We start from the raw sequence: 27484 nt of genomic DNA on the forward strand, positions 1-27484 counted from the left end.
GTTTCCTCACCTTCCAGAAGTAACTCAAACTCATCCTTTGCCCCGGCTTTTCAGAATGGGAGAGCAGGTTAAAGAGGAGGCAGTTGAAGTGGCCATGAGCCCCAAGCCCCTGTCCAGAGGCTTGAAGCATTGCAATGCCCACTTCTTTCGGAAGCTGTCAGCTAAGTTGATAGCTTCTCCAAGATCCCATAAGAAGTGCCAAGTCAAAAGACGGGTTCTGTAAGGGGCAGCTCAGTGTCTTTAGGACTGGGTTTTTATTTGACGGGAATATCAAGGTCTTTGGAAGAACAGTGTGTGAGGAAACTTTGCTCTTAACTGTTCCTCCCTTCCTCCTTTTTTCTTTCCGTCTCTCCCTCCTTCCTTCCTTCCTTCCTTCCTTCCTCCCTCCCTCCCTTCCTTCCTTCCTTCCTTCCTCCTTCCCTCCCTCCCTTCCTTCCTTTCCTCCTTCTCTCTCTTCTTTTTCTCTTTCCTTCCTTCCTTGCTTCCTTCCTCCCTCCTTCCTTCCCTTTCTCCATCCCTTCCTGCCTCCCTCCCATCTTCTTGTTTTCCTTTTCCCTTGCTTGCTTCCTTCTTTACCCTTTCTTGCTCCCTTCCCAGGTTTCCTCCCAGTTTTTCTTATTTTCACTCTCATTTAGCTTTTTATTTGTTGCTATCGTTCAATAGCAATTAACTATAAAAGAATTTTACTGGTTAGTGTACATATCTTTTGACTTTTTTTTCTTAATCTGGCAGAAACAAAGATAATAAACTCGAAAAGGCTAAGATTGGTCGCATGGATCTTAACATGCTGTAGAATCCCGGGTCCCCATATCTCTGCATCATTAATGTCACATGGGCATTGTATGGCTGCTGTTGTGACTTATATTTTAATAAAGTCAGTGAAAGAAGAAGATCAGTTGCTTCACCGCTGTGTCCATGAGGGTCAAAGGTTTACTGAGGCAGACCCTCTGACAAAGCTGCATGGTGGGTCCTTGGTGGGACCGGGGTGGCATGCTTGCTGTTGCACCTTCATAGGTGCTGAGCCAGGCTGGGTTTCTGATGCCCACTTTGTCAATGCAGCTGAACGGAGGTTACCCTGGGATTTATACTCCCCCACCCACCCAGAGGAACATAGGTAACCCTTTTGTTCCTAAATAATGAGAGGCATGGCCGAGACCACCTCTTTAAACCTTGTTGGGATACAACGCCATGGACCCATGCTTTGTTTCCAGAGTCTAAATACTGCAGCCCCTTAGGGGCCTCCCAAAGGTCTGAGAAAAAGAGCTGTTTTTTTGTTTGTTTGTTTGTTTTTTGCCAGCACAATGAAAAACAAAATAAAACCCCCTTCGCTTCACGTGCTTAGAAAGCCTCAGAGTTATTTGTCCCGAGGTGTCTGCTCTGGAAAACCTGCCAGCCGCAGGGCATTTCAGCTCTTTGAAGGTTTCATTACGGCGAGTTGAATAACCCATCATATAAAGACCGAGCGGACAGGTTGGAAAAGTTGCAGCGTATAAACTTTTACTGAACCGAGTTCCTTCATTAAAGGGCCGCAGCACCTTGGAACTGCGGGGCGAGCGTCTGCGTAGTAATAAGCTTCATGCGGCTTATGATGTTTCTATTTGATGTTTAACGGTTCTTGGAATGGCCCGGCATATCTCAGAGTCTGGCAGAGGTGGGAAACTTGTGAGTTTACAGCAACATAGCTGAGGGCCGCACTGGCCTGCCCAGCTTTCTTGAGTATTAACCCTTGGTTCTGCTGCTCTGAGGAGGAGCCCTGAGCCCTTTGCAAACAGCTGGGAGGAATCTTGTTCAGCTTTGCAGGCCCCGGGTCTGCTCTTACAGACGACTAGGGTGCTGGTGAGAACAGCCTCTGCTTGTGGCTGTCCCTCCCCTTGGGGAAGGCAAAAGTGGAAGAGGACAAAGGAGCAGGAGCTCCAGCCCCGAAGCAGGAAACACAGGCCACACTCCAGTGACGGTCTTGACAGTGCTTTCTTGAAGGAAGCTTTCGGCTGAGGGCTGGAGGGAGGTGCTCTTGGCGCCGAGAGTCACAGCGGAGCAGATGGGCTCTCCCTGTCTAGACAGAATGGTACTGTCCCAGACGGAAAGGTCTCCCAGGCCAGACAGTCCAGAAGCGCCACCCCGCCGAGGGGCCTCTGAGGGGGGAGGAAAACAAGAGAGCAGCAGCAGTGTCCTCGCTGGGAGGGTAATGAGCAGCGTGAGCTGGCTCCTCAGCCTGTGTGTGGGCGCGCGCGCACGTGTGTGTGTGTGTGTGTGTGTGTGTGTCTGTGAGTGCGTGCATATGTGTGTGTACGTGTGTGAGTGCATGCTTACATGCATGTGTGTGTATATGTTTGTATGTGTGTGTATGCGTGTGTACGTTGTGTATATGTGTGTACATGTGTGTGCATGTGTGTGTGTGGCTTGCGGTTCTCTACACACATGACCCGTGAGCTCAGTGTAACAGCCTTCCACCTGTCTTTAGAAAGTAAACCATTCTGCAACTGGATTTGCGTCTCACGCGAGACAAAGAAGCCCCTTTTCCACAGTTTGTTTCACATGCCGGGATTTCTAACGCAGAACTCCCAAACTCAGAATCCAAAGAGTGATGAGGTCAACAACTGAGTTGCCTCAGATTGCGTGTTTAAAAGGATGTGTAGGGATGAATGGCAGTGGGGAGGGTGCGTATTTTCAAATCACGGACTCGGCAAGCACAGACGTTTTAGAATGATGCACGCCTCCTTTGAAAGCACAGGCCCTTTGCAGCTTTTCCCTCCAAAGGGAGTGCTCCTTGTATGCTTCTTTTTTCTATTTTTCTTTTTTGCATACATCAGCTTGATGGTGTTAGCATAAATTTGAATGCATTTAATTTCTGTTAATCTTGGTTTGCAAAGAGCACAGGGGAAACTTAGTTGGTCCCATTCCTGGTGATGTACTGCAAAGAAGAACACGGCATTGCGTTCCTGCCTCAGACAATGTGTGTCTTGTGTTAGCTTATACACAGAACAAAAAGGTATCCGTGCATCTCAGTGTTTGCTCTGATCAATGCCTGGGCCTTCTGCTAATAGAATTAATAATAATTAATTGTCTTTGTCTAAAGTTGACACAGATTTGAGAACACAGTCTGTGCTGGGCTCATGGGGGTTAGCCAGAGACCTGAAGACAATTCTTACAAAACAGTGCAGAACATGGATGCTGAATGTGATGTTTCCTCCACGGCTATTTCAAGACGCCTTTCAAACTGTGACTAGGTCTTGGGAAAGATGCTGCGTGCCGATGTGCAGAATGCCGTCCGGCTTGAATGGGTTCTACAGCGGGCAGAGAGGTGTGCATGATGGCAGAGTCATGGGGTGCCATCTTGCTGCACCGGGCTCTGTGTTCTAAAAAGAATATCCATCTCGCCGTTCCAGAACAACATCCCCCTCTCTCCCAGGATCCTGATGTTCATGAGGGACGCATCTCAGGCAAATGAGGTGCTGTGGCAGTGTATGTGTGAAAGAGGTGGTCCCTGTCCTCAGTTCTGCCTTGGTCCTTACAGAATCAAGTTGAGAAAAGGATAGAAGCTTTGCTACACGCGTGCGGAACGTGTGGCTGCCAAGAGCGGCCAAGGGTCTATCTCAGTCTGTGTTTTGTTGATCTCAGCACTTAATGTTATTCCTGACGTGTAATCTAAGGTTGCTACTGAAAATAAAACCCAGATAGGTCTCTAGAAACGGGACAGACAAAGCAATCAGATAACAAACAGTGTCAGCCTCTACACCATAGGCCCTCGGCACAAACTGCAAGACGCAGCTGTTGCTCCAGAAAATAATGGGTTTACAATGGATAAACCTCACTGCTAATAGAACTGAGATGCTGCTGTCTTTGAGCTTGGGGCCTATAAGAATTTAAAGTTATATAGTGTTTAGTAACTTAGGGAAAATTATTTTGAAGTTAATAGAAGCATACCTATCATGAAATGATTTCTGTCAGAGAGAGAACTATTTTCTACATTCCGTGGGAATATTCATTATTTCCCTGTCCTCAGCATCAAACTAATAAATGAATCTTTTCTCAAAAACTAAAAGCCCACATCTCTCCATAAAATAGAAAAGTCAACTACCACCAAAGTGCAGTGCAATCATCTCTCAAGATGCCCGTTGCCAGGTAGCGCTGAGGTTAAATAGACACATACTTGAGATTGCTGTGGAAATGGTGGATGGCTGGTTTGGCAAGCTGGGATTCTAGGGGAAATATTTTTTGCTATGCATGAGGTTGTCTGCTTCCAGGTTTTTGCATCAGCAATATACGGTGTAAGGGTTTTTTTTAAATATTTATTTATTTATTATGTATACAATATTTGGTCTGTGGGTATGCCTGAAGGCCAGAAGCACCATGTGGTTGCTGGGAATTGAACTCAGGACCTTTGGAAGAGCAGGCAATGCTCTTAACCTCTGAGCCATCTCTGCAGCCCCTGGTGTAAGATTTAAAGCCACAAAAAAATACTTTATCAGGTGATAAAAGAAGATTGTGGAGAGGCTGGAGAGATGGTAGCCCCCTCGATGTTTCTAAGCTCTGTTACACATACGTGGGGGTCCTCTGCAAATTCCTCTGCACATTCCCTGTGGAGCCTCTGGGCATACCTTCTGGGCTTTGCACATTGCACCTGCTCCCTGGCATGCACCACACTATGGCATCACAAGAACCATACTGACTCCAGGACATAGGAAGCTCTCAGATCCGTTTTCATCTCAGGGACCCCAGTGTCATGCATGTGGGCTGCCAATGACTGCTATCATCACGTGGCTTGGGCTTTCTTACCCTCAGCTTAGAGGCAGGTCCTTGCAGAATCCCCAAGTCCTGTGCCTAGCTGGGTGCCGTTCAGTATGTGTCTCTTGGTAGAATTAGTAGATGCTATGACCATGGGGAGCAGATTTGGATCATTTGAGGACCTGAAAGGGCTCATCATTTTGACTTCAGGATATGTCTCTCCTCTGCCTGTATTTTGTTTGCCGCCCTGTGCTGTATGGAAAGGGATCAATACCCAGCAGGTGATGGGAAATATGATGAAATGGGTATGTATGGAGTTCTGAAGCAGTGGCGCCCCAGGCTAGAGCCCCAGGATAGCCTTTACCGACCCTGTGACCTTGTTCTGGATGTTGAGAGCCTCTCAGACAAACACATACCTGAGAAACTGGGAGACGGATTAGTAGGTACACAATTAGTAGGACACAAGTTTATAAGAGGTCCCAAGTCTGGTCTCTGGAACCAAAATTAAATAAAAGAAAACACCAAACAAAATGGGTGTGGTGGTGTATGCCTATAACCTCAGTGCTGGTGAGGCAAGCACAGGTAGGTGACTGGAGCTTGCTGGGCACACTCCAGCTAGGAGTAGGCATGTGTGAGAGATACCATCTCAGTAAAACTAGGTGGAGAGCAACTGCGGAAGATGATCAAGTCTGACCTCTGGCCTCTGCACACACATGTGTACACATACCCCCATCCCCAAGTCTCATCTGGGACCTCTCTCTACAATGGCAGTGCAGGCAGTGGCCCCTGGGTGGGGCGAGGAGAGCTTCACCTGCGTCAGTTTCCTGGGTAGCTGCCCTGAGCTCTGAGCTCTGTCCTTTCCAACCGACCCTCCCTTTACGGGGCCAAAGCGCTTTGTACATACGGATTTCCTGAGTTTCGTTGGATGTTTGTCTCCACACAGCTGAGTTTCTCATGACTTGTCTAAGTCGGGCATCATTTCAGGCTGCTCTAGCACGCGCTGCGTTTTTCTTCACTTCTCCTTATGTGGGGCCCTAATACACATTTGGAAAGTCAGTCAATATTCAGAAGCAGTGACTAGAAATATCGAACCGGTGCCTCTCCCTTAAAATCCGGATGCTTGCCCAGACGCCCAGCGGCACCAGCACAAAGTCCTCTTCTCATAATCTAACCTTTCTTTTCCTTCGAGGCGTATCTGCCGTACGTTTAATCACCAATAATTGCCTACCAGGTGGAATGATACAAGAAGTAAATATCAATAATTAGTAATTGTGTAAGACAGCTCATTATTTTTTTCCTTTTGGAGAGATTTATTTCCACCGTCGCTCTCGAGCTCAGCCCTTGAAATACGAGATAATGGATTTTTATTGATTTCTCAGCTGAACATTGAAGACGTACAAAATACATTTCCATAACTTTGATAGCCACAAGCTTGAGGACGTATTGATCGGAGAGACGTGATACATTTGTTTGTTTGTTTAGAATATGATCCTTATGAACGGGAAGGATGCGGGCCAGCAGATGGATGCGGCACAGTGCACTGGGAAAGGCAGTGTGTACATGCGGTTCTGTCCCGAGGGGTTCAGAGCCCCCTGCAGGCCCATGTGGGCCAGTTCAAGAGTGAGTGCCCTCAGCCCGTCCATCTTAAGTGAGTGTGCACGTGGGAGCCCCCATGTTTACCGTGTGTGTGTGTGTGTGTGTGTGTGTGCGCGCGCGTGTGTGCGTGCATGTGCGCGTGCATGTGCGTGTGTGTGCATGCGTGTGTGTGCAAGGAGAGCTTAGAAGAGCCCAAGATCACACTTTGGTTTTCTCAGCAGTTAGCCGAGTGTCTTTGTGGTCAGGGCCTCTTTCAGGGAAATTATTCTTCCCTGCGAGCTGCCAAAAGCAAGCTCCTCAGAGGCTCCTCATTCAATAAGGAATTCTCTTTTCTGGCGGAGATGAGAGGGGTCTGCAGAGTTCATTCAGATGCAAATGGTATTAGCGAGAAATGAAGTGTTAATTTATTTATCCGAGCGCCCCCTCAGCCGAGATAAAATAGCTGGACCACAGCGGCCATCTTAGAAAGTGAAACAGTTGGAAGCAGCCGCTCCCTCCGGTCAGCTGTCTGTCTATTGATCTAGAGGACTGCAGCCGGCAGGAACCTGACAGCTCCCGGCCAGTGTGGCTGCTCTAGCCGGTCCTGGTGCAATCAGACGGTATTTAAATCAGGCCCTGGTGGCTGGCCATGCCCTGTTCCTCATGGTGCCCTCATAGGGTAGTGGAAGGGCCCAGATGCACAAGAAGGAGGAAGGCATTCCTGCCTCTCTTATTCGTTCTGTGTGACTTGTATTAGAAAACCACATACAAAAAGAGAATGTAGAGATAGTCTCACACGGCTGCGGCTGTCTGTACTTGGCACAAGCCTGTGAATGTATGGAAAGGTGGATAACTGTATGTTCGAAAAAAAATAAAAGGGGGATTAACTGGTTTGATGGGATGATTGGTATTTGTGAGTTACTGTTTTTAGAAAATTGTATTGGTACTGTTTCCTGTATATTGACATATTGAATATTGAATGTGAGTGTTCCTACCTCTATTTTTGTATAAGAGTATGCTTATATTGTATTGATACATCTACCATATCACAATGTACATTTCTACCTCTGATACTATTTATGTAATAACATTGTTTACATTTGATATGTAATGACATTGTTTACAGATGAAGATCATTGTCTCCATATATTGCACAGTTGTTTATTGTCTTAGTCTTTAAGTTAGATAGATATTGAGAATTATATAGATTAATAGTCATCTAAGTTTGTCATTTATAATTAGACTAATCAGGTTCTTTGTATATAGAGAGATTATACTCAGTATAGATAGTCCTGGAAATCAATACAAAGAATCCAATAGACAGAATCAAAAACACTGTGCATCAAATGATAAAGGTCCATCCACATGGTCTCCAAACATAAGGAAGGCTGAGCAACTTCATCAGCACAGCGAACTGAAGCTGGTGTGTTCATTTGGCACCTGCTCCTGGTATGTGTGTTTGGTACCCACCCCTTCTGTGCTTCAGGGTGAAATCTTCCAGCAAGCAGGTGGTCTGTTTCTTAATACTGGATTTCTGTCTCCAATAGGCTATGTTCTTAAAGCAAACCTTACTATTCTATCATACAAAGTATTGAGAGACATGCTCCTGGGTTGCTTCTATAGTAGACCACAACCTCACCCTGATTTTGTAAGCTGCAAGTTGAAGCTAGCTATATGGTATAATTCTCCACCTGAACAACTTGCAGCCTGATTAGGGTCTGAACCCAAGAATCCAGAGACGTTCGTAGCAACTGGTTCAAAGAAATGACCTTGAGGCAGTGTGGGTACCAGAGGCATCCCATTCCCCTCCCCCAAGAGCAGGAGCATTTGTAGAAATGAAGAAATAACCCACTCTTGAATTTTAAATTATAACCAGATTTCTTTCCTGCTACTGAAATTATACTTTCAAAGATTCTCAATGTTTCTAAGAATAATTCATTAATAGAAGAAAAAGAAAGCGCACGAACCCAAAATAGAAGGTCGTTATCTGGTGTTTTCATGGGAGAAAGTAGCATGAATGTTGTCAAAGAGAGTGTGTTTAAGAGCAAAGTTGTATTTAAAAATTAACCACGGATCTTTTCTAATTGTATCCTTTGTCTCATCAAAACTGGAGGATTCAGCCCAGTGTCACCTGACTCCAGGCTTCTCTGCAGGCCCTCAGCAGGGCCAAGACTCAGAGTGAGCAGAGGCCGCCCAGCAGGGTTTGGGGCGGAAGTGGGAGCCCAGGCAGTCCTTGCCCTTGAAGCCTGTCGGCCATGGTTCTGGTGTGGATGGATTCATCCATCCGGCTCCATCCAGGGTCTTTGCAGATGTTCTCGGTGTCAAGCCATGCTCTGGCCATCTTCCATCACACTCCCAGCAGCTATGGCTCTGTGTCCCAGGGCATGCGGAACTGCAGTCCAAGACCGCTTAGCTTCTCACCAGAGAGGAAACTGAGGCAGAGACTCCAGGAGACTCGCTTGGTGATGACATCATTTTCCTGTGCTACCATCTGCTTTCTGTGGACTCTGCACAGAAGGCAATGGGTGTGCAAGAAGGGGAGAAGCCTGTTTGAGTCAGGAGAAGCGGAAAACACCTTTCCAGAACATACGTATTAATTTTTGGAGGCAGAGTTTCTCTATGTATCATTTGGCTTGCCTAGAGCTCTCTATGTAGATTCCGCTGGTCTTGCTGTGAGATGCCTCCCAGGTGCTGGGTTTGAAGGCCTGAGGAACCCATTTTTCATAGAGAATTAAGAAGCCAGTCTGAAAACATCAGACACAACCCCTCATATTCATTTTTCCAGAGTGATGTGGAACAGCACGAGAGCCATCAGGATCAAGCCTAGCATAATAACAAAGTATGTTTGGAAACACGAAATATCATCTCAGAGGAATATTTCCAGGAAATCCAGCTCACAGCTAACGCTGGAACATTACAATAGTTCTCCAACATTCTGTCGCTGGCCCTAAGGCTGCAGGGAGCTCCCGAGGATTTTGCTCAGTGAAAACTGTCTGAAACTGCATTAAATCTCTCCAGTCCTTGTCTCCTTGCGTTCCCCTGAATCACACCGAGCATCATGAAGCAGTCTGCCAACTCTGTCCCATATCTGCCATGTTCTTCTGCAACCAGGAACACAGCAATCCCACTGCCCGCCCTTGGCTTTCAGCATTCAGCTGTGGAGGTCATGTGAAATCATACATCGTGTTGCCGATTTCATATGCATACACAACACATTGCGTTCCTCACACCCCATTGTTTTTACCCTCTTATGCCCTCCCCATTCCTATCTCTGGGTCTTAGTGTGGAGTCTCATTTCCTTCAAAGGAGGAGGGCACTGTACCAAGAGCCTAGAGGATCCTGCTGACTGCAAAGTCTCAGGGGAGCTGCATGGACTTACTACCCAGAGTTCCTCACCCAAGTACATCATTGCTGCGTCTGTCTGACACCCTGAAACCCCAGATCAGGGGAACTTAAAGAGTGTCATGTGTTTATCGTTTCTCATTCCTTCCCTGGAAGAGGACTGAACACACCTGTACAAACAGAATGGACCCTTATGGGTTCAGCAAATATTTTTAAAACACCTTCTGGCCTGCAATAGGACTGGTCACTGTCACCCTGAGTCAATCCTAGGCCTGATTTTCACACAGAACTGCTGCACCGAAGTGAGCCAGCATGAGTGGCAGGGAACTGCAGAGCATCATGGGAAGGGAACGGGAGAAAATAGAGGGCAAATGTAAAGAATTGTGTCACCTGGGGTGAACCCTTTAGCCAGAGTTTCTCCACAGCATCTAAAAGGTCTTTTTGATGATGTATCAGGTATACAGATCTGACTGTACAGTACCGCCTGTCTACCACAGGACAGTTCATAAGTTGGGCAAGGGGCTGGAGATTGAAACACACACACAGACAGAGACACAGGTCATCTTTGAAACAAGAATGTCAATTTTATTGTGTTCCAGGGCAGCCCATATAGGGCTCTGGCCACGTTCTAGCTCTCGGGACTTTTCAGCTGCAAGCCCACCAGAAACCACTCCCGTCATCAGGAACTCATGAGGGTCCCGTGCTCAGAGCAGCTGCAAGCATAGAAAAACAAGCTGTTTACTCTGGCAGGCAAGGGGTCATAGAAAATTCAGGGTCTGAGGGTCTGCAGTCCCCAATAATTGGAAACATTTGGGGCTGTTGCAGGGCGAGAGCATTGGAAGAGCTTGTGTGGAACATTTTGTTTGGGTACAGAGTGAAGTTCAGTAAGTAGGACATTTGAAGATGGGGTGAAAACATACGTGTGAGGATGATAAGGAGGAAAAGTGATCAGTGGGAGGGCACCAGAAGGAATTGTCTGGTCCCTGTCTGTAGGTCCCATTAAACCAGTTAGGATTTGTCCGTCCAGGAGCAGCATTGTTCAGGGTGGGCACAGATCCCGTCCTTAGCAGCATTCTCATCGAGTCCCCCTTTACCTGTGGGGGACTGCAGCAGTCATAGGGTTCAGCTGCTCCTGAGGATGCTAAGTGGAGCTGAGCTGGTGAGACAGGGTAACTGATGCAAAGAAGGCTCAGCCCAGATGTCTTAGTTCTGAGTCCCCAAACCCATGCTCAGAGTGGCAAGAAGAGGGATGAGTTGAATGTGGCCCACGACCCATTTTTTCCCTTTTAGAGGTCACCTGAACTGATTTTAAGGGTTTGGGGGTGTTAGTCTCTTGGTAACTGCTTCAAGACCGGCAGAAGGGTAGCAAGGGGAGCAACGGTCAGAGTTCCTCAGAACAGGGCCCATCCTAGGGACCGTGATAAAACTTAACAATTGGCAAAAGATTCAGAACTTGAGTCAGGATGCGGGGAGCATGAAGAGACAAAGTTACATCAGGAAACTTTTCCATCAGGATTAACAGGAGTTAAATTCAATTGTATATTAGGCTGGACCATGACCAGAGTTCTGCAGAAGGATAAAGGAACTGTAATTGTATAATAGGCTGGGCCATGAGCAGAGTTCTGCAGGGCAAGGGAACTCTAAGTGCTGTTTGTTCCATCAGACTCCTGCGTAAGGACAAACACCTGGAAGTTCTGTAAAAGAGGTCAGATAAAGTCAGCATCCGAGGAATAAATCCAAACAGAAGGGCGTCTAAGTGATATTCCTTTCACATATGAGGAACTCTGCATATCTGTTTTAAGTAGTAATAATAGCAGCTATTAGCTAATAAAAGATGGTGTCTTAGGTGAAACACAATTTTTTGTTAGCAACAATTTGATAAGATAAAACTTTAAAAATTGAAACTATTTTCACTGAACTAACAAAGAAGGCTGAACCAACTCTTTGCTCCTTCTGCTGGCGCACAGGTCTCTGGGTCACCACATCCTGACAGCACCAAGCATGTTTCTTATCATCATTTATAAAGAGACTAGCTGTTCAGTGGATGTATTGTATATTAAGATAACCAAATTAAATGAGCTTTAAACTTTTGGAATTTCTTTGAAAACATCCACAGACATCACTGCCAAAGCCCACGTACTCCTTGTGGGCTTCAAGGTGAGCATGGCACTGGCTCTAGGGCTGTCTAACCTAGTAGTGACCACAGGTGAGCCGAGGGACGTGCTCGTTCAAACCACGATACCCTCTCATCTGAAACCTCTGTGGACAGCTTTAGAGCATCCCTCCATGTATCTAGTTCATCCAGCCCTCCACTCTCTTGTTCAGCAAGTGCTTATCTACAGTGTGCTGGGAGTATAGCCTACAGGAAGCCAGTGTGGGTAAATTTCCACAGCCCTTGATGACAAGCAGCATACAGTTCAGATAAAATGCTTTGCAGCGAACCTTCCAACTTACCTCCTTCACTCCTTTATTCATAACCGGGCAACATAACACAGACTACATTTCCCAGAATTCCTTGACACCAGGTGTGATGTGTGGATGAGTTCTAGCCAATGACTTGCAAGTTGAAACACCAGGTGTAACCACTCAATGTATTGGATATGGTCGAAAGCCTGGTTGTGACTTTTCCTGCTGGTTTCTTTACGAGGTCTCTTGGAATTCATTTTGACTGCTGAAGCTGTGTTGGCTATCGTGAACAGCTCAGTGGAAGCCAGAAGTCCTGTCTGAGTGAAATGAGATTCTAGAAGGAGCCTGGATCCTTCAGAGTTCCAGTTGGCTCTGCTTAGCTCTGAACTCTTTAAGCAGCACTGCAGAGCCCTGTTGTTTAAGCTTCCGGTATTTCAAGAATTCGTTTATACATATTTATGTCTCACTAAAATAGGAGCTCCCACCCCAGGAATGTTGGATGAGTTAAGAAGACATAATGGGATTTAGTCTGGAGCCTTGATGAGTTTTCCCTGAGCAGTTACTTTGAGTTGAGATGGGCGTGGCTGAGATCTAATGCCTCGTGGACAGAGAGCGTTCCAGGTGGGGAGGCAGCGTGTTGAGCAGTTTTGAGAGGATAAATAGGCCACGCATCAAAGATCCAAGGACCCTGGCTCCATCTGAGTAAACCAGGGAAAGACTAGCAGGACATAAACCTGGCAGGGTTTTTGAGAGAGAGGCTGGCGGGGACCAGATTCTCCCTGATGATGTAGGCATGGTAACAGTTCTGCTCTTGATTCTAAAAGGAAATGGGAGGTTACTGAAGAGTTTTACAATAATCAGACCATGACTCTTAAACTTCTATGCTTATTGTCCATGGCAGAGAATGCACCGCTCAGGGCGGAAGGGCAGGAAGACCTCCCAGGAGCTCACCCTCCTTTTTCCTGCTGTTTGCGCTGGATCTGGAGCTGCACTGACAGGAGAGCTGAAGTCTCCTGAGAGGATGGGGCTTGCCCTCCCTGCCCCCAGCTCCCCGTGGAGGGTCAGGAGGATTTCCTTAGGGTAAGGTTTACCTTCTGCAGTGTTCTGTGAACACTGACGCGTGCAGTCCCCATAGCAGACCCGAGATAGTCGAACTGCGTTTTGCACACTGTTGTGTCTTCCCAAGCATCCAGCACAGTGCCTTGCTCACAGTTGGTGCTCAATACATATTTATTGATTTAGTTAACGGATGGATGAATAAACAATGGTTGTATAATTCTTCCCAGAGGAATCCAAAGATGTGAGTAGAACTTGCTGGAAGGCTCCTTGGGGAGGTGTTTGTTTGCTGACTGCGTTGATATTTGTAGCTAAGGCAGCAGAGACGAAAAGACTGGGCCTGATTTTGCAAACTCATTTGCCTGTGCAAACAGCCACGCTGCAGGCTCATCCACGGGATGGAGGAAGGGAATGGTGGGAAGGTGCAGTCTCTGTCCTCTGGCAGGCAGTGTCTGAAAACAGAACACTGGCCCGCTTGCTTTTTTGCAGCCTGGAGCAGGAACTGCAGGAGGTCCCAGTGGCTTTTTACCTCTTAGAGAGATTCAAGCCTGAGTGGGAAGTTTTGCTAACAGTTTCCTTGTGTCTCTTTAATCATTATGGTTGTTTTTTCATGACTTAAGACTCTAAGTATCAGGAAGAGTGAGGAAACAGTAAAGTAACATTTATGCAAAATTTTGGAGTTGATTACGACTAAATTGAACTAAATATTTTATCCAAAGCCATGTAATTGTTGGCAAGTGAGACTTTCCATGGTGGGTCAGAAACCTAGAGACAACAGGGCTTCAATCAAATTGTCCACTCACACTGCAGGCCCCACATGAAACAGGAAATGGGCAGGGCGGCTACCATGATGGGAGCCGAGACACACATGACCAATGGAAGCAGAGGCAGGGAACTGAACTGGGCTTTTAAAGAATTCATAAGTTGACCCCCAATTTCAAGCACTCATTCATCATTTTTAGGGGTGGTACCATTCTAGGGGACAAAAGCCAGTCTCCTGAAGGAGTAGGAAGCCAGTAGGCCTGCTGCTGTCCTGTGACCTTGTGCCCAGGCGGTGTGTCACATGTGAATACAGGCAAATTAGGAGGGCTGGCAGAGACACCAGGCTCCTGACCTGCCGTGTTCTTTCATAGCTGGTTGGCATAGTTTCCACTCTTGTGTAACAGCTGACGGTCCACCATAGGTCGGTTTGTCTTAAGAACGTCCCCAACTGTGGCAAAACACAGGATTTTACAGCATAAAACTGGTGACAGTCACATGCCCTCTGCTTCCATCTCCCCTTCCCCCCATATTTGTATTAATGAGTATTTTACAAAGCCAGACATTCCCCATAAAGTTTGGTTGGCCAATCAGCAAATACGAATTGCTAGGAAGTCATCCGGATGCCTGCTATTTAAACTAAATTTGCGGCCAATGCATAGATAGACTGCAGCACGGCGTTCTCCCTGCTTGGTTACTGTATTTCTTCCTTTTGTTTGTGAATGACATAATTAATTCTGTTTCGTTTGTTTAATTTTGTTTCGGTTGATAATGTTGTGACAGTTTGGGTGTGAAATGTCCCCTACAGGCTCGTGTGTTCTTATCCTTGGTTCCCAGATGGGGATGCTACCTTGAGAAGCTGTGGGGCCTTTTGCATGCAGGGTTTAGCAGGCGGATACTGAGCCATAGGCACAGACTAGCGAGTACAGGCTGGGTTCTGGGCTGGTTCTGCTTTCTGTTCCTTAGGCTCTTCTCTTGGGTTGCTTCTGTCTGGTATATTGTCACAGCGAACAAACACGGTATACAGTTACTGCAGAAAATGTACAAGAGCACAAAGAAGGAGGGACATGGGCCTCCTACGGCAAAGGGGTTCCATTTGGCAGCTTTCTGTATCACTGTGTATATAGTAGTTGAGACAGTGACTACTGCTGACTGTGAACTCTGCGTTCTTCATGGCTTCCTGTCCTCAGCCCAGCTGATTTATTTATTGAATTGCAACAATGTTGTGTTCTCTTCAGTTTCTTTTGTACCGGTAACATTTCAGGGTACATTTCTTTCCATAACATTAAAATTTCTTAGTGCTCATTGTTTTAGATACTTGTATATTTTATAGAATGGATGAGCTGCAACAGTTTTTTTAAGTCACCGACAATAGGATTTGTTCAATATTTCATTAAGTTAAACTACATTAAATGTTTGTTTAGTTTGTATGACAGATATTGCTGTATACTTAGACTACAATAGCTACACATTTGTATGAATCCTTAACTGTTTTCTGATTATGTATTTGGACGCTAAGGAGTAAAGTGTGGGGCCAGAGGCCATGACATTATGCAGACAATATTTCTCAAAGAGGAATTTTCACAGCTAAAGATATTTGATTCTATCTAATTTGCTTCATTGATATGTCAATTAACACTTGGAAATCAGTTAATCAATTGGACATCACCCCAAATCAAGAATGATTCAAATCACTTCATGGCTGGAGTGATGCTCCCTGGCTGTACCTAAGTTATCTGTGGAAAGGGAACAAATTGACAGCCAGCGTTCATCGCCAGGGAGTTCTGCAGACGACACAGGCTGCTCTCTGCGTGAGAGGAAACAAGACAGACTGGGGCTGTGCTCAGAACCTGTGCTGATGGGAGAGGAAATCTCCCTGCCACAGCGAGTGTGTAGGAGGCCATGGCTGGGTGCTTCCTTTCTAGGGGTACTCCATCCCCACGCCCCACCAAGAGAACACTGGTCCTACACCCACTGCATTCTGGGTAGACCGATGGCCGCAGCATCCAGCTATTTGCATGCTAGTCAGTGTCTCAGCATCCCGCCCACTCTCCCGTGTCTTCTGTTGGAAAGCACATTTGCAGCACGTGCCGTGCTCTGGGGGAGCAGGAGGCTGGCAATGCTTTGCCTTTTCTCGTCCCCCTCAGGAAGGTAGTGTCTGCAGTGTTTAACAGGATTGGATACACTCAGCAATGATGTTCTCTGAATACTAGAGGCTCGATTTGAGGAGAAAAAGAAGTAAATGAACTGACTTCCATGGGGAAAATTAGAAACCACTTCAGTCTTGGGAGAGGTGCCCAAATGCTGAGGCGTTCCCACCTAAAATGGTGAACTATGTGTACGTGACAGTATAAACAAAGTGTGCAACTTAGGAAGTGCAGGGTGTGACCGTGGAGAAATTCACTCTGTTCTGATCATCACACATTGGAAGCCATGGTGGATGAGGGCTCAGGTTTGGGGAGGCATGACTGACATGTGAACACCTGTCCACGTTTAACATGGACGGCTCTGATTTAGGGGTACACAGCTATGAAACCAACGTGGTAAAATATTTCAAATGTTTGGGGGAAATACTCAAGCAGTTAACACATATGAAAATCCAATGCAGATTCGAGTTTTCACAGCTTTGCCGGAGTCAGGTTGGCGCACACAAACTGCGCATATTTCAGACTGACGCGGAGAGGCGTGTCATCCACACACACCCAGATCCAGCAACACTGCAGGCTCTTAGCTCCTTCGCGCCTCTTCGCAGCCCTTTCCCGGGACACTGTGGTTCAGCGTTATGACAAGGACGTGGTCTAGAAAGAGGTCTAAGTGGGTGGGTAAAACATGCTCTCCCTGCTGTCCGCTTTCCTTCCCTCGACACGATTATCTCTAGATTCATTCATAGTTTAGTGGACAATAAGAGCCATTCCTTTGCATTGCTGAGTAGTGTTCCCACGTATGGGTTAAAGAATGAGCGCATACCTTGGCTCTTTAAACTCACATTTATTAATCTTCCATGGGAGAAAGGCATTATTTGCCTTACACTCTGATTTTATTTCCCTCTCTGCCAAGTGGGTGGATTTTTCTATAGCATCAATGTTCCTTAAAGTTCAAAGGGATGCTGTTTATGTCACTGTGTGTGTGTGTTCCAGTACATGCATGTATATTTATGTGTGTGTGCATGCATATATGTATGTATATGTGTGTGCATAGAGGTGCATATGTGCTTGTATGTGGGGGGTGCACTGTATGTTGTGCAAGTGTGTGCAGTGTATATGTGTGTGTGTGTGTGTGTGTGTGTGTGTGTGCATTCTCCTGTGGAGGCCAGAGGACTATTTTGGGTATCAGCATCAATCTGAAGATGCTACCCACTTTTTTTTTTTGAGACAGGGTCTCTTACTGGTTGTCTCCGTCTTCCCTACCCAGTCATGTGGGAACTGTCCTTTGAATGCTGTTTTCCGGGTCCTGGAGCAGAAAAACTCCCCCCCTATTATCACTTTATGGACCACATTCTATCAACACCTGTGATACTCAACACCTTTTGGGAAAACGGGCCTTGTGCCAGCTGACTCTGCCCACTGAAGTTCCGAGCACATGAAAGTGGGTGAGTCTAAGCTGTAGTAGTCGGTAGATGGCAGTTAACCTGACTGTCAGCCAGGACTGTGATAATGCGTAGATCAGTGAGCACACCTCTGGGTGTGTGGCCATGTTTCCAGAAACGGGGACTGAGGTGGGGAGACTCTCTTTGAATGTGTGATGCACGGCCCAACAGGCTATGGCCCAGATGGAACCCAAGAGGGAGGTGTTCTTGCCGCTTCCTGGCCTCCGTGAGTAAGCAGCTTCCTTTGTCTCAAGTTCCCTCTGTCTTGAAGGCTCTGCCTCACCAAGCAAGGAAGCCAGTGGTCACAGACCAGCCTCTGAGCCTAAAAAGGCCTTTTAAAAAAGCCAATTTTGTTGTTGCTGTTGTTCTGAGCTGGCTGTTTCTGGTGTGAGCTTTTGCCCAGCAGCTTCTTAAGACATGTGGTCTTACCTAGCCTTGTGGTCAGGTAGCTGCTCTGAGCCTAACTTCCGTATGCCATGGTCTAACCTGGTCTTGTGGCCAGGTAGCTGCTCTGAGTCTCACTTCCGTTTGCCGTGGTCTAACCTGGTCTTGTGGCCAGGTAGCTGCTCTGAGTCTCACTTCCACATGCCACAACCCTGTTCCCTCACTGCTCTTGTCACCATCCCTGAAATCACCCTCCCTCTCCTGACGTTCTTCAGAACCTGAAGTCCTGTGTGTGACTCCAGCTTGCCCAGTGGGCAGACCAGGTGCAGCTTTCGCTTCAGCCCCTGCCCAGGTGAGACCTGAGCAGCTATGCCCGCTCACGCGGAGAAGTCGCTAGCTCTCACGGTCTCTGGCTGCAAACCACTCTTTCCCACGGTCTCCATCTAGGCCTCACTCCCTACGGGGACCCCACATGTGTATCTGGGGCTGCAGCTGGCTGCCTGGGTCCTACAGAGTTGCAGTAGATTAGGGATGTTCGACATTTGGCTGCTGTCCACTGCGTTGGCCTTTTCTATGCCTTTCATCAAGGCATCAAGGCATCAAGGCATTGATAACACTGCTCCAAACAGCCCAGGCTAAAACGTCACACGCCACCTCGTACTGACTACCGTTGTAACTCGTCAGTCAGTGACTTGGTCACGTCACTGATTCTGTCATGGTCCCACAACATGGCCGGTTTCACTTGCTGTGGGTGAGGGCCTCCTCTTTCATCTCGACACCTCTACATCAAAGCCGGGGATCAAAACATGGCAGGTATTTATAGCAGGGTAGAGTTGGGAAGGAGAGGAAATTAACAGGCGTGGGGACAGCAGGAGAGGGTGACGGGGGTGAATGTGGTTGGAATATATTATACACGTGTATGGAAAAGTAAGGAAACCATTAAACATTCAAATGAAATAAGCCAAATTAAATGAATATTGGTTAGACAAGATGCCTGCTGAGGTGTTTTATTGAAAAGTACTTCTGGTCTGCAGAGATGACTCTGCTTTCTTTCTCCCACAATTCTGTTCTGTCTTCCCCACCTACCTATGTTCTGACCTATCAGGCCAAGCAGTTTTGTTTATTAATTAATCAATGAAAGCAACAGATAGATAGAAGACCCTCCTACATCAACAGGTAGACAAGGAGCACCTACTGCTCTTGCAGAGGACTGGGTCCAGTTCCCAGAACAACATAGGGGCCAACAACTGTCCATTACTCTAGTTTCAGGAGATCCAATGCCTTCTTCCGGCCTCTGAGGGCACTGCACAGGTGTGGTGTTCATACATGTATGTATGCAAAACGTCCATACATAGAAAGTAAACTAAATATTTAAATAAACCCGAAATAAAACATGCAAGTATTGTCTGCCTCGTAAGCTGGTGCCAGGTGACCATGGCACACAGCGCCGAATGAGCCATTGACCCGGTAAAACTTCCGGGAGAGCAATGCTGTTCCCATCGTGCTTTGCCCCAGCAGGCTCACCTCTGTGGTCCTCTGAGCTTTTCAGGCGACAACTTTCATCGTCTCCCATCTTTCCCTTCTCTGTTTGACAAAGGTTGAAAAGATGTCTGGGGATCCATGTTTCCAAATGTTTTCTGCACTCCGAGACCTTGTTTAGGGGCTCACAGGCCTTCTGCTTGCTGCACTCACGGTATCTGGTGATGTTGGATCTGAGCTGCCCTTATGTTGGTATTAGAGTATCTTATGGGAGAAGGATGAATGGCTGGAATGAGCAAGAGAAAGGAAGGGAGCTGGGTCCTGCACTGACTGAAGCCTGAACTAATGTGGTCCTCAAGAACTTAATGATCCCAGGCTGACATTGGCCAGGACCTGTGTAAGGGCTCTCCTCCTCTCCCTCACATTGCATTATTTTCCCTTGTATTTCCCTTTACTGCATCAGGGATTAGCCCACTACTGGTTCCTTGCAGTTAGTGACTGTCCCAACTCCTTTGTCTTTATCTCAAAAAATGCCCATGGATCCTGATACCTCAATGTGGCTGCCTTGAAGTCCCTGGGATGGCCTGCCATTTCCAGCAGCACCAGACTGAACCCCAGTCAGGCAGCCTTTTCTCTCAGAGTATCCTGTTGCTTGGGGCACAGGGGTCTGTATCAGAGCTACCACGCAGAGGGAGGGAGAGGAGGGGAGGGTCAGGTGTCTGGTGGAGCTCCCATCTACTCCTTCCCAGAGGGCAGAACCTGACTTTCCATTCACAAAGAGAACTGTGAAACAAAGGCTGCATTCTTCTCCTGGCTTCAGCATGGTCTCAGACCACATTTAGTCCTGAACATGGCTGCTCAAGCCATCCAGCATCCCACATAGATGCGCCTCTGAGCAGGAAGCTATGAGAACTCTGTTAAGGATGACAACGACCCCCAAATGGGAATGGAGTCCACTGCAGACCCAATTTCAAACGCCCCAAGGCTCTGCATCTGGAGGCCTTCCTTCCTGCAGAGTATTCCCCTCTGCAGCAACAGTACTCCACTGGGCTCGAGTTGGGGAGACCGAGTGATGCTGCCCTGAACGTCCTGAACGTCTCTACCCAGGTGTAACCTGTGAGCACTCATCTTCAGAGTCACCATGGAAACAAACCTCTGCAAAGACCTCAGCCATTAGCTCCTGGCCCATCCCGTGACTTCATCTACTCCAGGTTGAGCTTGTAAAAACGATCCCACACACAGCCTGGGAGACGGCTCACCAGGTAAAGGCACTTGTTGCCAAGCCTGATGATCTTAAGTCAATTCCTGGAGCCCACATGAAGGGAGAATCGAACCCTGGAAGCTGTGATCTGACCTCCACATGCACAACAGAATATCCACATGTCTGCCCCTCCCCCATACACAAAATAAATAAATTCACTAGAGGAATTCTTAAAGAGGCCGTGCTAAATCTATCGTAAGGTCATACACACAAAATTAGTGCCCGCAAACATCACTGTAGAAATGGGGTTGCTGTGTTGCTGGCTCCATCTACGTCTTGGTCATTTTTCTCACGCCTGTGATTAAGGAATTTAAGGTAGACAGGGTTTGATTTTGGTTCATGGTTTGAGGGTAGACAGTCTATGGTTGCACCACTGGTGCACCGCATCTGCTCATAGCATAGAGGAATGAGGAGCAGGCTCAGGGCAAGCCTGCACTTACTGGCTCTCAATTCCCAGTAAGTTTAGTCTAGGATCCACCCCTGGATGGTGCAGCTCATGTCAGAGCTTTGGGTGTTTCTGGAGCCAATCAAGTGGACAGTTGAATTTGCATCAGAATTTATGGAGGAACACCACTGCTCCCTACACACACACACACACACACACACACACACACACACACACACACACACCTCTGCCCCAAGCAGTGCAATTCTGCATTTTAGACTTCAGAGGTGATTTCTCCTCTCCTTTGGCTTCTACTTCTCTTTGTGACTACAGAAACAAGTCTCCATCCCCACACATTTTACTGCTTATTAAAACGCTGAGAAAATAAAGCACACATCAGCTTCATGTCTCCCTGAATAATTATATTTTCAACCTTAAGTATTTAATTTTCCAATTCAATCTAGGATGCTCATTTGACATTTATAAAATATTATTAAATCTGTGGTGAAAGTAACAATTACCCATGACACCCATCTCCTCCAGGACAATTACACTGCTCAGGAGAGGGTTTTCAGGTACAATTAAGTTAAAATACTAATGTAAGGATTTTCTGTCCAAGCTCTCATGGGGGTTTGCTGAGTTCAGGGTGCCTTCTGCTCAGTCTAATTTATACAAGGGAATGGGTATGAATGCGGCTGATGACATCTGATCTGTGTCTGAGAACACTGTGTACAGCTGCAGTAGTCCTGGGCGAGGGTGAAAACAGCAAGCAGTGATGAGACCATTTCCCCTGCGGAGAACGCTCTTGCTGGGATACTTTCCTTCCTGGTGGCTTCTTTCGTATGCTTCTAAATTCTTTTCTGTGCTCTGTTTATGATGTGACAACCAGTGGGAACCAGAGCAGAATGTTCTGTGAGGGAGGCCAATGGGCTGTGTATATACAGCCTGCTGCCAACCAGGACCCGGGCAGGTGTGTCTGCAGCTGGAGAGGAGAGGCCTAGCTCAAGTTGCTAATAGCAACAGGCACTGATCTGGCTTTCGGCCTCAGGAAGTCATGTCCGTTGCCAGGCTAGTATCAGCAACGGAGACAGACAGGTGCGTCGGGTCCTGTCTCTGTCTAGCATCAAAGGCGTGTTTGTTACATTGTTGTGAGGCGTCCATTAGAGAGTAGCACTCAGACATGGTTCAGGCCAATGGAGAATATTTATTAGCTGGCCGACAACTCTACTGGGTGTTTGGAGCCCAAATGCGGTCCCTTTTGTTTCTCAAGGTGAGCTTTTAAAGACAAAAACTACATCGTGGGCTGACACAGCTCAGTAAGCAAGAACAGTTCACCAAAAGCAACAGTATAGAAGTCAAGAAGCAAGGCTAGTGCATTTAGAGACTTTCCCAGAACTATGGACTTTGGTGAATTAGGTTTTTGTTCTCATCTCAGCAGGTGGTAACGCCTGTAGGCTAGGTTCCAAGGACTGAATAGTACTCCCATCATGGTGTCAGTTGTGCTAAGATGTGGGGGGCTAATAAAGTCTAGGGGCTGTGATGGTTTGAAGTAAAATGGCCCCCTAAGGGAGTGGCACTATTCGGAGACTTGGCTTTGCCGTGGTGGGTGTGGCCTTGCTGGAGGAAGTGTGTCACTGTAGAGGTGGGTTCTGAGGTCTCGTGTATACTCAAGCCACAGGCAGTGTCTCAGACCACTTCCTGTAGCCTGCCTATCATGAGTTAGGACCCTCAGCTCCAACACCATGTCTGTCTGTACACCACCATGTCACGCCATGATAATAATGGATTAAACCTCTACAAATGTTAAACCACTCCGATTAAATGTTTTTCTTCCATTGTAAGAGTTGCTGTGGCCTGGTGTCTCCTCACAGCAATAGAAATCCTGACTAAGATATGGACCTATAAGAGCCTAACAGACATTCTTAACCAGGGGAACAATTGCTCCCCTTCAGTCAACAGTCAGAGGAGCAACCCTACTTTCTCTGCTCATTAGAGAGGGCTTATCCAGTGTATTCATTCTCTAAAGGAAAAGAACTAATAGGATGGATATATATTGGGACACACACACACAGGGGACCTACTGAATCCGTTTATTGATATGCCCTGCATAATCCAGCAACTGCCATTTGCATGCCTAGAGCTGCTCAGTCATTGAAGCTAGGTGACTCGGTGTTCCACTGTGGCCTCACAGACCTGAGACTTTAGGACAGCCCTGGTGTGCAGTCCATGTTGCCCAAAGGAGCTGTGGTCTCGGGCACAGCAGCAGTAGTGAGAGCAGACACATTCGCCAGTGAGAGGTGAAGGCATGGCTGCTTTGTCCTTGCACTGCTCTATAGCTGAGCTTCCAGAAAGGTCTATCCACTCCAGGGAGGGTCTGGAAATACCTGCACATTCCTGTGCAGTTGTGTCTGTTAGGTCCTTCCAGATCTAACCAAGCTGACAGTCAAGGGAAGCCAGGACAGGAACTCAGGGTAGGAACCTATGGGTGGGAGCAGATACAGAGACCATGCAAGAATTCTACTTGCTGGTGTGTTTCCAGGTTCACATCCAATACCTCTCTTACACCTCCCAGGACCACATGTCCAGGGGTGGCGCCATCCGTAGTGGCCTGGGACCTCCCACATCTATTACTGATCAAGAAAATATCCATAGGTTTGCTTGCCTACAGGCCAATCTAATGGTGTTTTTGCTATTGAGGTTCCCTTTTCCCAGATGACCCAAGCTTGTATCAAGTTAATAGAACAAAACCAAAACAAAAACCTACCCAGCAGTAACCCACCTCAGTGTGAAGAGAGTCACAGACAAGAACTCTTCCACAACTCAGAGTTGCCCCCAAATTGAGGAATATACCCCAAAGTAGAAAGCTACAGGTTCATTTTCTTTGCACCTACAGGCTAACTGGCCAGTTTTCCCATTGCCTGTTGCTCATGGGTCTCAGTCCCTAACTCTGACCAAAGCTTCCCGTTTCTTCCTTGGCCTGTCAACCAGTCGTCACGTGACATACATTCACATTTGTCAAAATGTTGCGGGTGTTCCCACCGCCCCTCCAGCTACATCTTCTATTCTCTCCATGGATGAGGGGCAAAGGCCTCGCAGCCCCATTCCTGGAAAGGAGGGCGGAGGCAAGAGCAATGGTGGGCATTTTCAGAGTTGGAAGCCGCTAGGACATGGGAGCAGGTAGAGGCCTGGCTGGGCCCTGAGCCGCTCTCTTCTTTATTTCCCGCACCATGGATCAAGACCTTGCTCTCATATCTTAGCAACCATGGGTGGCGCTCCCCAAGTAGCAGGGGCTAGAATCCAAAGGAGACTTACCTGGTAGCTAACTGCAAACTTCTCTGTCACTATTACTTCCTAAGAATGTTTTCTCTGCCTGCCTTGTCATGGGCACAGGTGTGTGTGTGTGTGTGTGTGTGTGTGTGTGTGTGTGTATGAGGCTGTGGGTGTCCATTCAGGACAGCACACATGTGGAGGTCAGAAGACATCCTCTAGCTCTGGTCTGTATCCCCCACCTTGTTTGAAATAGGGTCTGCCGAATGTGCCAGGCTGGCTGCCCTGTGACCTGGAGATGCTCCTGTCTCCACATGCATCTCTCTGTAGGAACACAGGCATCTACTATCCATCATCTTTTTATGTAGATTCCAGGGATTTGAACTCAGGTCCCCATGCTTTCACAGCAAGGGACCTTACCCACAGAGCCATTGCTCTAGCCCCACTGTTTTTTGTTGTTGTTGTTGCTGTTTGTTTGTTTATTTTTTTGTTTCTGATGAGAAAGTGTTCATCAGGGCAGGACATTGAGAAAAATGACACCCCTGGGCTCTGATGACAGTGCCTACATTTTTCTCCTGACCTCACTATTGAGCCGTTTGTCTTTGTGTGTCCATTTTCATACAATAACGTCTCATAAGAAAACAAGCCGGCAAGTTGGTTCATACATAACAAATGCATTGATTCTTAAGGACTGGGTTTGTGTGGGTTATGTTTTTCCAAATTATCCTTGAAAACGAGTCTCTTCCCAGCATCAGCTCATAAAGTTCTCAAAATGCAATGGTCTGGCGAGCATACTATTGTTGACCTTCACTGTGGATGCCGGTTAAGATGGTTCCAGTTCCTCAACTCCCGGGGTAAACTGCTATGTATTCTAGGAGAGTATTGCCTGCTCAGTGCTGTCTTCTCCAGGGAGCCTTTAAATGCTAATTAATTAGATAATGCGTCCTTGCCATACCTTCAGGTCCAATTCACAATTGGATCTGGCATATGGTGCTGGGAAAATACCTCCCAAGACACGGTGCACACTTGCAGAGAGCCACTCGTGAGAGAAGGCGTCCTCTGCGGCCCTAACTAGACCAACAGAAGAGCAGAAGCCGCTGGGCAAGCTGTCTGCAAACCATTCCCTACTCTTCTTGCACGGTTCTCATCCTGGAGTGTCTCTCGGGGAGAGAGAACATCTCTTACCATGGGTCATTTCTAACTGCGCGAGCATCCAGGCGGATGCCCTTTCAAAAGCATGCTGCTGATTAGCTTGCCTTTCCACATGTGCAAGGAATGTAAGTTGAGTAGGCTGAAGGCTTGGCTGGGAGCAGGGGAGCCAGCATTGAATGAGGCAGAGTGGGTACAGGGTCTCTCTAGGCAAAGCAGCATGGGAATAGCACTTTCGTGCGTCTCAGATGGCGAGATGTTTAAGGGAGGCGCTCCTGTGGCCCAGCTCTCTCTGTAGGAGCGGTCCCCAACATGCTAAGCTCTTAGAATGTAGGCAGGGCTTTGTAGGCTCGTAGTTGAGACCCTCTCTGGGACTCTCCTTACCTGACCGGAGTTTCTGACAGTGTACTCGTGTGAGTGGCCTCCCATGTCACCAGACTTCCCTGTCTGTCATTTTGGGAGCAGTGTTTTGTTCTACCATGGCTTAGCACCCTAGAATACAGCTCTGCAGAGGCTCCGGGTTCCTGCTGTGAATGTGGCTAGTCCCTGACTCTGGAGAACTCCCGTTCTCACAGACTCCACCTTTCCCTGGTAGGTCAGGTCATGGATGGGAGAAGAAATAAGGACCAAGTCTGAGGAGGCTCGTGAGGCATGCACTGTCGAGGAGAATCCTTAAAGTCCTCGCAAAGGCGAGGTTGTGTGACTTCAGTGGGACTGCATGGCCACTACAACTGGTCCACATGTAAAGAGGACTCCAGCTACTCCAGTACTCACCCCTGCATTCCCAGGGCCCCACTGTTTTACTATTATATTCTGAGTATGGCGTGGCAGAGTTGCTAGGGTTCAGAATCAGTGTCTCTGGGGCCTTAGCATTCTGCCTCCATCCTCCGTGTCTCCTGCTCCCCAGCTGAGAGGGGTTTACCTCTGAATTTGGACAGCTTAGGTTACTACAACAAAATGCTATAGGTGGGTGCCTTTGGGGGAATGTATTTCTCAGTACGGAGTCTACAAGTTCAGCCCAGGTGCTGGCTATCTTCCTGAGTGAAGTTTTCTGGATGGCTTCCAGGCCATAGCCTCCCCACAGTGTCCCTACTATCCTGTGGTCTACATGCCCTACAAACCCTAAAATGCTCCCCCACTCTTGTGGTGTATGTGTGCATGTGTGTGTGTGTGTGTGTGTGTGTGTGTGTACATGGGTGTGGAGGCCAAAGGTCAATGATGGGTGTCTTCTTTTTTTTTAATGGCTCTCCACCTTATTTTTTGAGATAGGGTCTTTCGCTGAACCTGAGAACTCACCAGTTTGGCTAGGGTGGCTGGCAGTGGCCCTAGGAACCTTTCTTGCTTTACTTTCCCAGGACGGGGACTACAGGTGACTCGCTAGCTGAGCCATCTCCCCAGTCCTTACGTCTGAGTTCTTACATGCCTGCACCAGCCCATCACTGTGTGGGGCCACCACATAGACAGGTCCTGGTGAGTGTCAGTTCTTCAGTGATGGGCCTCAAGGTCAGAAACCTGACAGCAATGTGGCGATCACATCACCGCCAGCTCTGTGGACACCCTAGGGAATTCTGTCCATCTTCAACTGTGGAGTCTGTGGGTCTGGTAACCCCTGTGCGGGGGACTCTGAGGAGGATTTCATTCCACTTTCAGCTGTGGCTCCTTCTCTGTTCCTTCATCTGTCCATCCGTACATCTGTCTGTCCATCCACCCATGCACCCGTTCATCCATGAATCAATGCATCCATGCACCCATCCATCACCCATCCCTCCATTCATCTTTCCCCATCCACCCATCCATCTCCCATCCCTCCATTCATCCTTCCCCCATCCACCCATCTATCAGCTACCCACCCTTTCATCATCCTTCTCTCAATGGTCTCTCCAATCCATCTGTCCATCCATCTGTCCACCCATCCATCCTATTCTTTGTGCTCAGACTTAGGAGTAAAATCATCCATACCCTGGGGGAGGGGAGGGACCAGCCCTGATACACAGTTACGAATGCAGGTACACAGGAAGATGCTGCCCCCGAGGAGACTTGCCAGAGTCCTAAGGGAGTATCTATGCAGCAGGCAAGTCCTATGTGAGCTACAGAAAGGCCATTTCCTCCA

This window comes from Alexandromys fortis, unplaced genomic scaffold (genome assembly GCF_014885135.2).
Source record: "Alexandromys fortis isolate MF-2015 unplaced genomic scaffold, M_Fortis_MF-2015_v1.1 scaffold_3, whole genome shotgun sequence".
NCBI classification, from domain to species: Eukaryota; Metazoa; Chordata; class Mammalia; order Rodentia; family Cricetidae; genus Alexandromys; species Alexandromys fortis.